At 43.2% G+C, this 17,364-nt stretch overlaps 1 pseudogene across 1 annotated transcript; it reads left to right on the top strand.

Annotated features, from left to right (window-relative positions):
• The first annotated feature begins 375 nt into the window (after positions 1–375).
• On the top strand, positions 376–16,959 carry LOC148738065 (uncharacterized; annotated as a pseudogene). Its single transcript, XR_015996801.1, has 10 exons — positions 376–2,162; positions 3,128–3,362; positions 9,465–9,683; positions 9,985–10,331; positions 10,819–11,054; positions 11,361–11,400; positions 11,784–12,054; positions 13,079–13,226; positions 13,344–14,595; positions 15,727–16,959. The product of XR_015996801.1 is annotated as an uncharacterized LOC148738065 (transcript).
• Positions 16,960–17,364: the final 405 nt, after the last annotated feature.

Here is a 17,364-nt window from a genome sequence, read left to right as displayed (position 1 = left end):
CATTTTCCCTCATTACTCGTGTTATTTGACAGAAAGTTTTTTTTTATGAATTAAACAGGTAACTCAGTTTTCTGTATTTGCATAGCGTCATCTAAACACTCGGGAGGCTGAGGGAATTCTTAAAACTAATGCAAACCCACGGCTGCGCCTTGAGTTTGAATCACTTTAATGAATTCTTCCAACCCCACTAGCATTTAAATGAGGGTGCGCAAACATGGAAAATTTTCTGTGTTGCGAGGCACTTTTTAACCATGCAGTGTCGATCATACGTCGAAAAGTAACTGACGAGATGAATTTGTTGCCATTATTACAAAAGTAATCTTTCAATAATTTGCAAGATGTCTTCGTGAAGTATCTTTTTCATCTCTAGGATAATCAGCTAATTGATTCGGACTTTATTGCTGGCCATAATACAAATCACGCGAGATTGCTTAAACCGCCGCTAAACTAGAATGGCGTCCGGCGAGACATTCTCAGCTACAACAGAAATTTCTCCTCGTTTCAACGACCTTCTTCGAGAAGTCTCCGACCTCCTGAGCCCCGAAGAACTAAGACATGCTGTTTCGTCCATAAAAGCTAATTTTAGGGGCAAGTTTGAGAACCAAAGGGATCAGGATTTGTACTCGTGCCTCCAATTATTCGCTAATCAGGGTTTAGTATCCGAAGATAATCTGACCTTGTTGGAGGGGTTTCTAAGCCCGAGAACGTCCAAGAAAGTGTCATTAGAGGAAAAGATTCAACAATTTAAAGAAATTCGTCAACAGGAGGTCAGTCTTGGAGAGAGAGAACCGAGTTTGACCGGCAGAGAACATGACGTAGAGAAAGTTATGGCAATGTTGGTGACAGGAAGTTCGCGTGTCGTCAATTTGTACGGAATTGGTGGAGTAGGCAAGACAAAATTGGCAATGGAAACTGTTTCTAAGTGGCCAGGGAGAAAACTCAAGGCCGATTTAAGAGAAGTAATTGAGATGAAAGACGTTCATTTTCACGTTCTGAACGCTTTAGTTCTGTAATCGGACAAATCGATCATTAGCTTCGAAGCAAATCCAGTCATTGAAATAATACAGCAATTGATGCGATCAAAGCCCCAATCTGACGTGTTGCTAGTCCTTGACAACATCGATAACTTTTCAGGAGGAGACGGTGAAGCTTCCACCTATAATAATGCCAATTTTGTGTCGTTTCTACAGTGACTTCTGAGCCCAAAGGATTATCCAGGGACATCATCGAAATTGAAGATTTTGTTGACATCGAGATCCACTTTTCATCACGCAAAGCTGGACAACGTTGACAATTACAAAGTCAAGGCTTTAGAAAGGGTCTCGTCAAGTGCTTTATTCCAAACTCAAGGGATTGGTAAAGTTCGAGAATGGCAACAGGAGGAACTGCTGCAGATGTGCCATGGGAATCCCCTCATCATTGAGGGAATAGCAGCAATCTTTAGGCAACAAATAGCCGATGACACCAAGATTCTGGAAACAATTGAGCAGCAACAAGGGGCCGAACCCCCAGAGGCCGAAGTACCACCAACAGAGAAGAAGAGTCGAGAGAGAGAAGTGTTTGTCTCCAACAAGGAAGGCATTGATAAAGAGCGAGAAAAATGTTTGAGAAAATATTTTTTTTCTTGCCGAGTCAACAATTAAAAGATTCTGCTATTTCAATGTCATTATTCTGTCGCTCTTTCTCTGTCGAAGCAGCTGCCAAAATACTTGAAGTGGACATTTCAGAGGCTGTTATACTACTGGAGGGTCTAAGAAATAGTAAATTGCTAGCGGTGGACCCTGACGCGGAAGAACTCACCTACGAAATCCATCCGTTAGTGCGAACATTTCTGAGAAGCATCGATAGCAACAAAAAAATGTTCCTCAAAGTTTACGGGAAGGAAAAAGGCAGGTTTTATGAACATTTCATGTACAAAATGACAGAGATTTCTGGGCTTTTGGACAAAGACTACATCAAGGCCTTGGAAAGATTCGATCTTGACAAACCAAATTTTAAACTTGCTTTGGACATTTCCTTCAAGTCGGATTATCTTCATATTTCAAGAGAGCACCATGAAAGCGTTATGATCTTCTATCTCTTCGAGGTCATGCTTGACCAAAAAGCAAGAAGGGAAAGTTTTAAATGTTGGGCCGAAAAGGTTGAGGAAGATGGAAAGGAAGGTAAGTTTCTAATATATACTATAATAGAACTATATATTCTGCATGGGAGATTTTTCTGGATACTTCCGTAGGGTAAGTTAGCCAACTTGATGGAAAAGACGAGAGATGAAACTAAACCGGAAAAAGAAAAGAATGAAATGAAAATTCAAACACCTAAACTACAAAGTGCAATCCACGGTCATCTTGGTAAGGACCTAATTGCCTTTTATTTTGTTTGAATTTGTTTAAACTGCTGATTAACTAAGAAGCCTTCGGCTGTAAAGAGGCTAAAGAAGTGAAGGATCGCCCTTCCCTGAATGATGGATGGATCATTCATCTAAGAGAGAAAACTATCCCATCATTGCCCCGTTACTGCTTGATAGATTTATTAATTGACTGATTGATTTGGCCGGTTATATATTAATTGGGTAACTGGGGAGTTGATTATCGCGTGAATTATCTCGAAGATTAGCCATTTCTACTGTCTTCGGGAATGGGAGGAGGGTTTCAGTTCCTTTTTGTTTTTGGTCTAAAAGGGCATGTCGCCCATAATTAAATAATTTTCACGGTGAATGTAGACGGGATATAACTATGATTAGGGCTGCTTTGCGTCAGTTTTATAGAGAAAGCTCAAAAAAGTCGTTCTTTCAGAATTTATTCATTTTTCTGGTCTTTTACAGGTTAAAAGAAATCAACATTGTTGTCCTGGATTAAGTAAGAGTTTGACGAAACAGAACTATCCCTACCCAATAGCTCTGGTGAAAAATTTGCTAAAAATATATTTCAACACTTAGGAGAGAACCCTTTTGCGGAGTTCGGCTGACGACATGAATGATATTCAGTTAGAATTATTTCAAGATTAAGGGAATATATGAAACTATCATTCTCAAATGATATCTTCCTCTCAGGTTTTATTATCATTATTACTTTCTTGTCTTTGCATACAAGGTGAAGGGAATTTTAATATCATTTAATTTTGTATCCAGCTGAACAATTTTCTAGTGATGATAATGCTGATGAGGATCTCAACAACGACGATGACTGTGAGGATGATTTTGCTGCCGACAGTGAGGGTGAAAATACCAGTTGTAGTGAAGATGGAAGAGAAGAGTTTCCTGAGGTTACTACTGACCAGTCACGGAAAGTTTCTCTTCAAGAGCAAGGGGTGGAAGAGCATGAGAGGGAGGAGGAACTAGATCCAGACACAATTAAGATACACGAGTGAGTAAAACTTAGCCTAACTGATGCTTTACACTTTAAAAAACGTTACATTATAAGCAAAGTTGGCTCAGCTCTAAGCGATTGCCTAATAATTGTTGACATTTTTTTTTATGTTTAAGGTGGACGGCCGGGCCCCCGATGAAGGGCGTGTGCAATGCCCGCCGACCAACAGGACTAATCCCACCCATGGCTTGCGTGCAATGCCTTAGGGTTAGGGTCCACCAGAAACGAGGGTCACCAGACGCCAAACTCGCTGGGGAATCGAACCCCACCTCACAGAGACAAAAATTGGGTACACAGAACTAAAACGAACAAGGACAAACAGACCAGTGCAGTACACCAACAAAGGAGACCAGCACATGGACAACAAAACAAATACTCACGAAAGGCTACTGTGCAGTGCACCAACAAAGGAGACCCAGCACAAGCAGCGGACAGACACACTTACAAAGTAGACAAAACGAACGATACTAGCCCAGTGCAGTGCACCAACGAAGGAGACCCAGCACATGGGTTACGAAACAGATACCAACAATTAGGCTACTGTGCAGTACACCAATGAAGGAGACCCAGCACAAGCAGCACAAAGACACGCTCACTCAAGCAAAAGATCACACGTCACTCAAGCAAAAGAAGAACGAGACTACTGTGCAGTACACCAATAAAGGAGACCCAGCACGAGCAGCACCGAGACACACTCATTCGAGCAAAAAAGGAAACTAAATAACTACAGGGAGCGGGACTAAATGGAAAAGACAAGGGAGTCGTTTACCACTGAAGCTATGATGCCACGGGCGCCCCACTGACGATGGAAGACGCGACGACGCCTGTCAGACTTGCACCGCCTGAAGGAAATTGGTAAATAAAACCTCAGGCGGGCCTTGACAGAAGCAATCACCGCCACAGCGCCAGGACGAACGTTACGGAAACGGAAATCGTTCCTACTCCGCCAAATACAAAACTTAGAAACATTGAGCAGATAGACAAAGACACGCGGGGCAGAAACCAGTTCACTAGAGTTGAAACCAAAGAGGACATGACGTAAAGAGATGGCAGGACACATAGGAGAGAAGGAAAACAGCAAGGACTGGACCCAGGCGAGAACACTCTGAGCAAGTGGACAGTAGAAGAACAAATGCTTGAGTGACTCGACCGTGGGTCCACAAAAACACGAGAGAGGAACAGATAAACCAAAAGAGGAGAGACGCCGGGCGGTGTACAGGACGCCGTGCGCAATCTTCCAATTTAGGTCGATGACACGACGGTCAAGATAAAAGAAGGATAGGGCACGCCACGTGGCAGGCCAGTCAAGGTTGGGATAGATGAATAGAAACTTAAGGACACAATAAGGCTGGACCATGTTCTCAGAGAGAAGATATAGGTAGCAAGACTTGGTAGACATAGTAAGAACGGGAGAACAAACAAGAGGGCATGAAGAGCCGTAGACTAAAGAGTTTTTTGACGTGGCGAAAGCCCCGTCGAGCTTACGCCAAGCCAAAAGCAGAGCTTGATAGAAGGGCGGCAAGACCCTGAAGTCGAAACTAAAAGGACGAGAAAACACAACAAGAGGAGAGACACCAAACAAAGAGTTAAACCAAAAGGACATGAGAGCGACCCAACTGGATGGGGAGGAGACGAATCTCCTCACTCATTGACCAGGGAGGGCCCTCACCTTGGACTGAATATTAACCACAGAAAAACCACCAAAAAGGGGAGATTGAACCACGGCCGAACGGGAGACGAGCTCAACCTTGCCAGACCAGAAAAACGAGAAAACAAGACGGGAAAGCTTCGCCTCCACCCAGGCCGGCATGTGGATAAGAGAGGCCACATACCAAACCCGGGAGAGGGCGAGAGCGTTAATGACTAGGGCCTTGCCATGAAAAGAGAGAACACGAGAACGCCAAGACTTGAGAACACGGTCCACCGCATTAATGCGAGGACGCCAGTTGTCTTCATCAAGGTTACCGGGGCCGACAAACACCCCCAGCCCCTTGAGCTTAGCAGGAGACCAGTCAAAAGGAACCGGGGGGTCCGTAAGACCCCGCCAACCACCCAACCAGAGACCCTTGGACTTAGAAAGGTTGATCTTAGATCCAGAAGCTAGTTCAAAAAGCTTGTAAGTCTCAAGGGCAGCCAGAATGCCAGAATCAGTGGTAAGGATTAAAGATGTATCGTCCGCGTACTGCAAGATGGGAGACAGTACGGGACACCCAGGGAGAGACAGACCCTTGATACGGGGGTCTGCACGGATACTACACGCAAGAACCTCAGACACAAGAACATATAGGAGGGGAGAAAGAGGGCACCCCTGCCGGACACCACGAGAAAGGCTAAAGAAAGGAGTCAGGAACCCATTCACATTGACCGCGCTTTGAACATGAGTATAGAACAAGTCGACCCACGCGACAAAGGAAGGGCCAAAGCCCATGGTGACCAGAGTGGACCGCATGAAGCCCCAATCCACACGGTCAAAAGCCTTCTCTTGATCGAGGGACAGGATGGCGACAGGGGTGCCAGAAGACTCAGTATAGCTGACAACGTCTCTAAGCAGAGCAACATTTTCTCCGATAAAACGGCCGGGGACTCCGCATGTTTGATCTCGGCTGACAACGAGGTGTATTACCCGGAGGAGACGCCCAGCTATGGCACGAGAAGCAAGTTTATAATCCACGTTTAGAAGAGATATGGGCCGCCAATTTTTGGGGTCAAGGCGGTCCCCCTTCTTGAAAGACAGAGTGATGATACCTCTGCGCTGAGAGAGGGAGAGAAAACCAGAGGAAGAGCATTCATTAAGAACAGAAACAAGATCAGAGCCAACCACGTCCCAGAAACGGAGATAGAATTCCATAGGCAGGCCGTCTAAACCAGGTGCCTTGTTACGAGCCATGCCCTTGAGAGCGACGAGGACCTCTGATGATGTAAGAGGGCCCTCACAACTGTTGGCCTGATCTTGAGAGAGAACAGAAGACAAATTTTCAAGAAGAGAAGATTGAACATGAGGGTCAGTAGGAGAGGCTGTATAAAGACTAGAATAGAAGGAACCAAGAGACGCACAGAGATCGGCAGAAGACGAGACGATAGAGCCATAAGGCTCTCTCAGCGCAGAGATATGACGGTCAGCGGAACGTTTTTTCTCGAGACGAAGAAAATACTGCGAGGAAGACTCACCCTCCTCAACCCATCAGACTCTCGCACGCACCTGAGCCCCCCTTGCAGCATGGGAATCAAGCCGGGCAAGCTCAGAACAAGCAGACCGCCAAGGGTCAATGCAGGAAGTAATTCCAGAATCAACTTTGGCCTGAAGATGCTGGACAAGACGTACCAGGGCATCTCTGGATGAAGATGTTGTGCGGGCTTTATTTGCACAAAAGGGGATAGTAAGCCCCTTGATTTTACTTTTCCCACGATCCCACCACTTAGCTAGGGAAGGAAAGCGGGGGATGGCAAGGCGCCAAGCAGACCATTCATCACGGACTAGTTGACGATAGTCCGGATCGTCGAGGATGGAAGTATTCAGCTTCCAGTAGCCTGGGCCAGGTGGAACGGCATCGGGAACAGACAGAGATAAACACAAACCGCGATGGTCCGAGAACGGACACACATACGCGGAACAAGACGACACTGATGGGACCCACGCAAATGGGACCCCAAAAAGGTCAATACGCGACGCTAAACTGCCATTCCACCTGGTCCAGGTGAACCCAGGAGTAGTGGGGTGGAGATAACGCCAGATGTCGATGACGCAGGACGCCTCAAAAAGATGGTTTAGTGTGGGAGAACTATCTCCAGACAAGGAGGCGGGGTCTGGGCCACGCCTATCTCGAGCCCTATCAAATACAGCATTGAAATCTCCAGCAAGGACCGTAGGGATGGAAGGGTCGATCCTTGAATGAAGGCCATCGAAAAACAGGTCTCGTGTAGGGTTGCAATTAGGAGCATAGACACAGACAACTCGGAAAATTTTATCATGAAACGAGAATTCACATTGTAAGAAACGACCATCAGCAGACCAAGACTTTAGAAGGGAGATAGAGGGACGATAGAGAACAACACACCCACAAGAGTGAATAGAACCCGGGGCTAGCACAGACAAGAAACCAGACGAGGAAAACCACGATGAACATTCAGTTAAGGAAACACAATGAGTCTCCTGAAGGCAGATAACATCCACCTTCACCGGGAGAGAGCGCAACCATTGCACGAGACCATCACGCTTCGACCGGTCCCTGATGCCATTGACATTCAAAGTAAGGAGAGACAAAGCCATGAGGAAGAGATGGATGACCCTCATGAAAGCCAGGGCTGGGGCTGGGGTTTCCCCTTCCTACTGGGAAGATTGGGGACAGCCCTCGTACGCTTAGAGACCGTACTCGCCAACTGAGTATGAGAAGGAACCATGACACGTTTCTTAGAGCGTTTCCTGGAGACAACTTCAAAACCGTCCGATCACATGCTCCTCGTGAGAGGAGAGGAGAATTCAGAAATATCAGGAGACTCTGAGCCCTGAACAGGGGTAGAGTCCTGAGAGGAGAATTCGGTGATATCATCATCGACATTAGTGACACTTTGGCCAACACTAGTATTAGTGGTACTTTGACCAGACTTAACTACTTTACTGGTACTTTGACCAGACTTAACTATTTCACTGGTACTTTGACCAGACTTAACTAAAGAACTGGTACTTTGACCAGACTTAACATTATCAATAAATAATTCACCGGTACTTTGACTGGACTTAACTAAAGTACTGGTACTTTGACCAGACCTAACATTATCAATAACTATAGGACTGGTACTTTGACCAGACATAACACTATCATTAACTAAAGGACCGGTACTTTGACCGGACTCACTATTATTAACTAAACTGGTGTTTTGACCAGCGATACTATTATTAGGAACACTATTTATTTCTGAGGCCTCAGATTGTTTAGGAACGTTATTTAGATTACTGATTTCATTATTACTGGCTTCGCCAGGAGCAGAGATAACCATTTCTTCAGACGAAAGATCAACAGATTCGTTGGGTGGACAAGGAACGTTACCCGGCAGATTTGCCACATCTCCAGAAGAAATGGGCGGGAAATCAGCGGCCGGGGGAACAACATGGGGCGTAGAGCCCCAGACATTTCCGGTACGGCGGGAAGGGCAGTTACGGGCGAGATGACCAGCTTCCCCACATTCCCTGCATTTTCCATTGAAGGGACAGTCAGCAGCTTTATGGCCCATGGTTTTGCAGATAGAGCAGAATGGCTTGATACCACAATACCAAATGCGCACAGGGTAACCTTCAATGGTGATTTGTGCGGGGATAGGTTTCTCCATGGACATGGTCAGAATTCGCGATCCAGTAAGAAGATGTGGACGCCCCATGAAAGCCTGACGTTTGCAGAAGAAAACTTTGCCAAAGGTCTTGAAGTCCTCGCACAGGATCTCGTCATCCCCTTCAGCGGGGTAGTGATGGATATAGACGAGCGTGTGTGGACGGTCGGAATTGGTGACACTACATTCCACACCATCGAGATTTATAAAACCGGACTCAACAAGACTCGCCATATCGTCAGGATCTTTGAAAGTGAGGCGAATAAGGCCTCCCGGAACGAACTGAACCGCAGATAGTCTATTAAGGTCGATTTCATTTTCTAACATTTTAAGAACAGCTGGTCTAGGGTGGACCGTAACTGCCGCCGTAGCATGGACAACACAAGTTCTAGCACATATTAACATTTTGAAAAGGAATAGGAAGAGAGAAAAAAACAAAAAGGAAAGAAAGGAGAGAAAAAGGACTACAACAATTGCCAAAAAAGGCAAAAAACCCACCAAGTTCAGCAAAGCTGAAACCTGGATGGGTTCCCAACAAAGTTCGGACCCACCAAAAAAAACCAAAAACGAGATGGGTGACCGAAAACAACAAGACAAAAAAGACTGGCGTTCCACTCCCGGCAGTTACTTAGCACAGTCGAATAAATTTGAAAAATGAGAGAATACTTACAAATCCTTTGCCCACGATGAGGTTTCGGACCAACACTTTCCCTTGCGAAGATAAAATCCCGCGACAGGTAAGAAGCTTTTTACTGTTTCGGCTGAACAATTTTCTAGTGATGATAATGCTGATGATGATCTCAACAACGACGATGACTGTGAGGATGATTTTGCTGCCGACAGTGAGGGTGAAAATACCAGTTGTAGTGAAGATGGAAGAGAAGAGTTTCCTGAGGTTACTACTGACCAGTCACGGAAAGTTTCTCTTCAAGAGCAAGGGGTGGAAGAGCATGAGAGGGAGGAGGAACTAGATCCAGACACAATTAAGATACACGAGTGAGTAGAACTTAGCCTAACTGATGCTTTACACTTTAAAAAACGTTACATTATAAGCAAAGTTGGCTCAGCTCTAAGCGATTGCCTAATAATTGTTGACATTGTGATTTAGATATTTCTGAGCTCTATTCTTTATCATCATCGGTGTCGCGGTATGAATGGTTTTATTTTCCCTAAGCCCTGGCCTGGTCATCGCCTGTAAGCTTCAGTAAGCCATCAATGATCTCTCCGCCTAGTGCACAAGATAAATTGACTCATTGTTTAATTTTGATGTGCAACTTAAAGGTTATATTCTTTTTAGAGGAACAGCCACTCCCGAAGGCGTCCACTGGAATCTTCTGCAAGATGGTCTGCGTCTGGCATTCCCTTGTAATGCTGTATCTGAGCCCACCGTTTTAGTCGTCCATAGATGGAAACCTGCGATCCGATCGCCACCACCACAAGAACACGACATTGTTGTCAGTGACGTGATTGAATTTTCAAAAGGGGGTCAGGAAACTTTCGAATTTAAAGCGGACGTGAACTTGACCCTCACTCACAATGCTCCTGATCTGCTTGGTTACGAATTGGTGGTGTTCAAGCTTCTAAACAACGACAGTATTGAATGGGAAGAGATTGCTGTTATAGACAACTTCCATGCTAATTCAGGTTAGGAGAAGGCTTTTTTATTATTCATCTTGGTAGATACGAGACGAAGGCACACTGGACAATGGGCAAGTTTTTTTCTCTGATTTATTTACTGTTTTATTGTAAAGCATTCTCCTGGGTTTCTGAACTAGTTAACACGTGCATAGAATTATCGAGGGATGGATTAAGAAGCTTAAAACGAACGTCTTAGATAGAGCATGACCTCAATATAAAACATAGTTGGCTGAGGAAGGGTATCTCTCTTTTCCTTTCGGTTTCTTGGAATGTCAACTGTCAATCATTTTTAATGGAATCTGTCATCTCATGCAAAAGCAATTTACCAAGCATGTTCAGAGTTGATACTTTGAAGCTAATGTCACTTTGTAAAGTTTCATTCATCCAAACAAAAACAATAATATCTGTTAGATTTTATGCTGGCAATACCTTGTATTGCGTTGTGAAGTAATAAGTATGACATGTTTCCTTTTCTCTGCTATACTCGCAACAGATGTAGAAGAGGGAAATTTTTCGGCTCAAGACACTCCTTGTGTGCCTTCTCCAATTGTTCAAGTCGAGATAAGATTGTGCTCTACATACGCCGTGGTCTGTCGTCTCAAGACTTCGCCCGTTTACACTGTAACATCTTACGGTGGTACCTTCATGTTCCCTGACTATCCAAATGTAACTCTTACCATTCCGAAGGAAGCGGTCGCATCAAAAGCTAGGATTCGCCTACAGATGAAGGTAAGCACTTTTCTGGACACTTTGATGTAAGCTTTTTACACCGGAGGGAAGAAATTAGTGAATTCTCAGTCAAAATAAAATACGTTGAGTGAATAGAATTCAAAAGGGAGGACGTGCCATCCACTCGTCCAGACAATCACTTGGCTCAGCAGGTAAAAGTTGTAATATTGAGGTGTGGTCACCCTTTCTTTAATTCCCAGCTGAAATGGATGGAAGGGCCCGGAATTAGTCAATATCACACAATGAACGACTGGTCCTTCTGAGGAAAGTTCATTTTGTTTTTTGGTGATTTTAATGTCTCCCAAGGAAGCTCCGATTAGAGGGAAACAACATGAACTTTCCCTCGGTGGGACCAATCGATCATCAGTGATTTTTTATGTCGCTCAACTCAGACTTAATAGGACGCAATGCGAAAACTAATGGAAAAAGTATTGATAAATAATTATTACATGCAAGCGCTTAAGAGTGCAGAACACTAAAAAGCAAAATATGTCACGCCACCTTCAATAACGTTCCGATCGCGTGCAAGGGCGGACGCGGGTAACAGTGCATTCTTACCTTCCGACGGCACTATTTCACGCTCAAATACTTTTGACAGAATACAGTTTCTTTTTTGAATGTCTTGTGACCCCGGAGTAACCAGTGAGAGTATGGGCTGTTGGGGAAAACATTCCAGTTAAGTAGAAAGTTTCAGATTTTCACTGTTATCTAACTTCAATGTTCACGAAGTTCAAAGTGAAGATAGTCTACTTGAACCTACGTTGAGAATCATCTGCTCCGAAGCCATCGAGTTCTCAAAACCAGGTACCATACAGTTACCAGTCTCTTTGAGAGAACACTATGAAGACATTCCTGCTGCATCAGAATGCCGGGTTGGAATAATGTTCCTAAAGTCTGACGACGAGAGAGAAGAATGGATTGATACTGCTTCCGATTTGATGAAACCGATACCTTTTGACGGGAGGAAAGTTAAATGTCAAGTTGAGCGCTTGAACTCTGGGTATGGAAATCAGTTTTTAATTATGAACGTTAAGTTGTAAAATTTTTTCTATTTCAGACCTACACTGACTCTTGAAAGCCCCCTAGAGGGTGGGGTGGGGAGTGATCACTAAAGAATATGTATATCAATATGTCAGATTCTCGGATCACTTCTTACAGAAAATACCGCACGTCCTGCACGAAGCGAAAAAGTTCGACAAACGTATGCTGTTGTTCCGACAAACAAGATATATTTCGTTTGTTGAACTTTGTCGCCAGGGCACCATTGCCACGAAATCCTTCGAATGCGAGCGCAGATTTTCTTCCTTTTACAACTTACCAGACCGGAACTTGTAAATACAATATACCGGTCACTTTGCGAGGTACGATAAATACTGTAAGTAACCTTTTTTTTAAAACCTCATGCGTCAGATTGCTTCAATGCAAATGAAAACAATACAGAGGCGTGTGGGCTGGAATGAATCACATGATAGACAAAAGAGTGGAAATTTAATTTCCATTACGTCAATGAAAAGTTCCAGTTCTGATTTTATTAGCGATTGTTTCTCAACCGAAGAGTAACAGATAACCATTTTACCATAGGAGAAATGTCAGGGATTATTTGTCGGTATTTGTAGTGGGTTGCCCATTTTGCAACAAAGGTGCATTCACACTTCCCTTACTGCATCTGATTGGCTTCAGAGCTTCAGTTGGCTTGTACTAAACCGGAAAAGACAGCTGCTGACGATATAAAACTTTTCACATAACTTATTTTTTCTTGTAAGTGCCCTCAACACCACTCTTTATCTTTGCGGTTTGAATTTAGTAGAGGTCTCGTGACATTCGCTTAATGTGTCAACAGATTAGCCGGGCCAACTGTCACTAATGAACAAAATTGGTTAACGTCCCTTTTCAAGGCTGCCGAACTCAAAGGTCTCGGTTCTGCTTTTGTTTGTGTGTGTGTTTTGTCGGTATGGTACAGGTATGTTTTTCGTTTGTCTTGTTTGTTTGTTTGTTTTTGTTACATTTTGATTCCTTTGTTTCAGGTATACTTGTTTTCGAATGAGTTTAAAAAGAGAATCCATAGATGGGGACACAACCAGAGGGAGTTTTTCTGGAAGCCTTGCCATAGATGGTGACGACCATCTAGGTGCTTTGCAAGTTCCCTTATCCCCACTGAAAGCAGGAATAGAGGTAAAGGTAACCTATGAAGCATGAAACCTTTTCGTACCTATTTCATTGCTGTCACAGATTATTATGTCTATTCTTGACTTGTTTTTCTTTTAACGTCTCCTTGCGATTATATTTCAGGGTCGTTCTGAATGTGGCTCAAGTATTACCTTCCAAGGGGTATCTAAGAAAGAAGTTCCTCTTTTTGTCTCGAACAGCTTGAAAGTCACCCTTTTAGTTGATGAGTGGACCTCATGCGCTGGAGGTTTGTCAACGTTCAGCAGAAAACTAGCAATTTACTTGGCAAAACAACCTGGATTAGAAATCACTTTATGGGTCCCAGAGAAAACTCTTAGTCCTGAGCATATAGAGGACGCCCGGAGTTACAACATTTCCGTGTCTGAAGCAAAGAAACGGCCGGGTTATGATCGTCTTGATTGGCTGAGCTTTCCACCAGCAGACCTTCACTCGGATGTTATCATTGGAAATGGTCAAATACTTGGTCGTCAAGCTCAATTTTTCACAGATCCTCCACGCAGCTCTAGGTGGATTCAAGTCATGCATACGGTTCCAGAACAACTTTGCAACTTCAAAAGTTACCAAGGCGCCGTTTTGAAAGGCGACGAAAAACAAGAAACTGAACTTGAACTCTGGAAATTGGCCGATTTGGTCGTCACAGTTGGACCCAAACTATTTGATGAGTACTATTCGCGCCTTCGCTCTCAAAAAGACAAGGATATTTTTAGGTTCACACCTGGACTTTTTGAGGAATTCGAGGATTTGATTCAGTATCCTAATGAGAGCCCTAACTTCAAAGTATTGTTGTGCGGCCGTGGTGATTCTGAGGACTTTGAGTTAAAAGGCTACCACGTAGCTGCTAAGGCATTTGCATGTGAGGAGTTGAGCAAATCACGTTGTCTCCTCCTGTCTGTCGGAGCCACGGATGGAAATCAAGACGAAGTAGCAGCAAAGCTGAATTGTGGTATTTCTAAAAGGCAGTTGGTCGTGAGGAAATTTGCAAGAAGCAGGGACAAAATGAGGGACTTACTCTGTGAAGTTGATTTGGTCATTATGCCATCGCGGACCGAGGGATTTGGGCTCATAGCTCTTGAAGCTCTATCTACTGCTCTTCCCATTCTGGTCGGTAGTAATTCAGGGTTTGCTCAATCGATAAGGGACTTGCCATTCGGTGAATCATGTATTGTTGATTCAGATGATCCTGAAATGTGGGCGAAGGCAATTAAATCAGTTCAAGCAAATCATGGAGAATGTCTGAGTAACATTCATGAACTACGCGAATCGTACAGAGAAAAATACGACTGGAAGGAACAGTGCAAGATTCTTACGGAGAATATGAGGACTATGGTTCACGAATCAAATTAACCGATACACAGTGAGTACCTTAACTATTGTTTTTTTTGTGTGTGTGTGTTCTGGCTCCACGAGAAGTGCAGTGTGTTGCTGGTTACTTGCATAGTGGAAGCGTAAGTTTGTATGTTCGATAGATGTTAACTACTTGGCCTGTTTTTGGAGCAGCAATGCGCACATTCTTTTGAGCCTTTCGGGTAACTCAGTACTAGGCTAGTTTCCTTAAATAACTCAGTTTGCTAACATGAACATTAACGCTCGAGGAATTTTTTTTGTATTCAATGCGGAGTCACCTTTTTTCGTTTTCTTCTGTTTGTTTGCTCTTCTTGTGTGTGTGCGCATCGCCTTCCTCACACGTGAAAAATGTGATAAGTGCCATCTGACTGGCTTTCGGGTTCTTCGATCGGCTTGTGAATGGAATGTCTTGGTGCACCTTTTCAGTGCCTAAATCTCACTGAATTTAGGTGGATGATAAGAGTAAATATTGAAAGGTTAGCTAAAGACCGGACATTTTGTTTGCCAACCCTGACGCAGCATGAAGAAATGATTTTAATCACACTCATTGGAGCTGAGTTAATTGACGTAAGCTAAGACTCAAACTAAGACTCTGGCACCATTAAAGTCGGTTTACACCTTTAAATTCGAGATTAGCTTTCATATAAAATATCTTTAACAAGCCAGATCAAACTTGCTCTTACACACAACGAGAAACTGACTGCAGGAACCAATCCTCCCTATTCGTTACGGTAATTTTAAAAGATAAGGAGTGCCTTTTTCTGCTCATAGACGTTGTCATGCACACCTCTAAGAATTTCTAGAAATGCCATGTGTTCCTTATCACAAAAAAAGGAGCTTCGAGCGGATTCAGTTTGTGGTGTATTAGGGCTCGATGTACTACTACTATAGAGTAACGCGTTCACAGGTCAAGTGCTCTACATAACTGCTTTATTAGAAAAACGATAATTTTTTAAAATGTACAATGAGAAATTTGTGGATAATCACGTGACTGCGGTCAAGGGTGTGCTAACCCATAGAATAACGATTATGTAATAGCTAAGGCATTTATCCAAGAGGAACAAACACTACAAGATTATTTAGTTTAATCTGGACGGCACTACTTTTAATCTAACATTTTTGCTTTGCTTTGATTTCCCAGTGTAAATTGCAACGCTGGACTTTGAAAGATCTCTTCTCCTGAAGTGGCCGTCAGCGGAATAGTTTCGTTTAAGCCTCGTTTCTCCAGCGCGATGGAAATTTTAAAAAAAATTTGTTAAATGACTGATTCTTAACGATCAACCAGATGGGAGGATTTGTAGGATCACTTTCGAACGTAAAGACACATGATAGAGGTCAAACAAATGAAGGAAAACTGTCCAATTTGTTATGTGTGCCATGTTGGATTTTTAACGCTATGTGTATCTATATTTTGTTTCATTGAGAACTGGAAATGTCCCTATCTTGGTCAGTATAATGTCCGCATATTCGCTTATTTCTTATTTTCTTCCCTCTGATATCGAAACAGATGCATGAACTTGTCTTCGGCATATTTTTTCCATATTTGAAGCGTTTGTGCGAGTCATTCGAGCCATCTTGGTCTGAGCGCTGTGAGGCGTAGCAATGAGGGATAAAAGTGGAAAGGAGACATCCTGTCTATGTTAGCAGCTAAGTGAGACAGGGAAGGGCCGTTGACCCAGTTTGTAAGCACGATGGATTCCGGATTAAAATGCTAAGATATTTTGCACGATCGCGTCATTAATATCTCGGTCAGGTAGAAGAACAATACTCTTAAGTCTCTATATGCAAAGTGATCCTCGCAAATGAGTGTTTTGTGCTTGTATCTCGTATCTCTCAGCGACGTTCAGCTTCCACCCTCAATCGGTTAAACGTGTGAGAGTCGTAAAGAGAGAAAAACTTACTCCTGGGGTGGGGCGTAGAAGGAACCTTTCCACTTAAGAGCAAATGTTACCAAGCATCAAACATTTTTAAAATTTCGTGGTAACAGCTCAAAAATCAATTTGGCCCATAATCTCATGTTACGTAGACCATAGTGAAAAACAAAACACTGCATAGTTAATTTTGGTATATATCGATTGGTTTTCGAGAAAATTGATAGTCATTGAATTTTGTGAAAACGCCGCTTTTTGCAATGCGAAATTTAGGACGATTTACGACGCCTCGTATTAAAAAATAAAACACTCTAGGGCAATTAGATCAACCATATATTGTAGAACGATGTCAAAACATACGGTAAAAACAATTTTTAGCAATTTTCGACGATTTACTTTTATAATCTAATTTAATTTGATCGACTATTTCTATCGAGAAAACTTATCTATAACTAACCTATAATTCAAGTTTGTGGTATCGCTTATAATTCGTTGGAAACCAAGCGTTTAAAATTCAAAGAGTTGTTCTTTTCGAGCCCTAAAGGAGTTTTTGGGAAAATGATTCAGAGCGAAGGAATCAATTTTTTTAGTTGGATAAATTGCGCTATCGTTTCAACTTGACCCGCGCGTGACATGACACTGCAACTACATTACCCTTCACAGAAGTTAAGCAGAAAACATTAAGTCTGTACACTAACGAATAGAATCTTACCTTTTTGTCTTCAAATCAATGATGAAAGAAACTGTATTCCTGATGGTCTCGTTTGGTTCGTGAACTGATCGTGTAAAATCATTTCCCACGACATAGCGATGGTATTGTTTGTTTTGCATGGTTCGGACGTCTTGTTATGCGTATTCACTCCCTCCATTCTCCTCAAAAACGGTCTTAGCGTGCCTTTGGTTAAAAC

The sequence above is a fragment of the Stylophora pistillata genome, chromosome 2 (genome assembly GCF_964205215.1).
Source record: "Stylophora pistillata chromosome 2, jaStyPist1.2, whole genome shotgun sequence".
NCBI lineage: Eukaryota > Metazoa > Cnidaria > Anthozoa > Scleractinia > Pocilloporidae > Stylophora > Stylophora pistillata.
The sequence above is the reverse complement of the archived record's forward strand: the minus strand, read 5'-3'. Positions and strand labels throughout refer to the sequence as shown.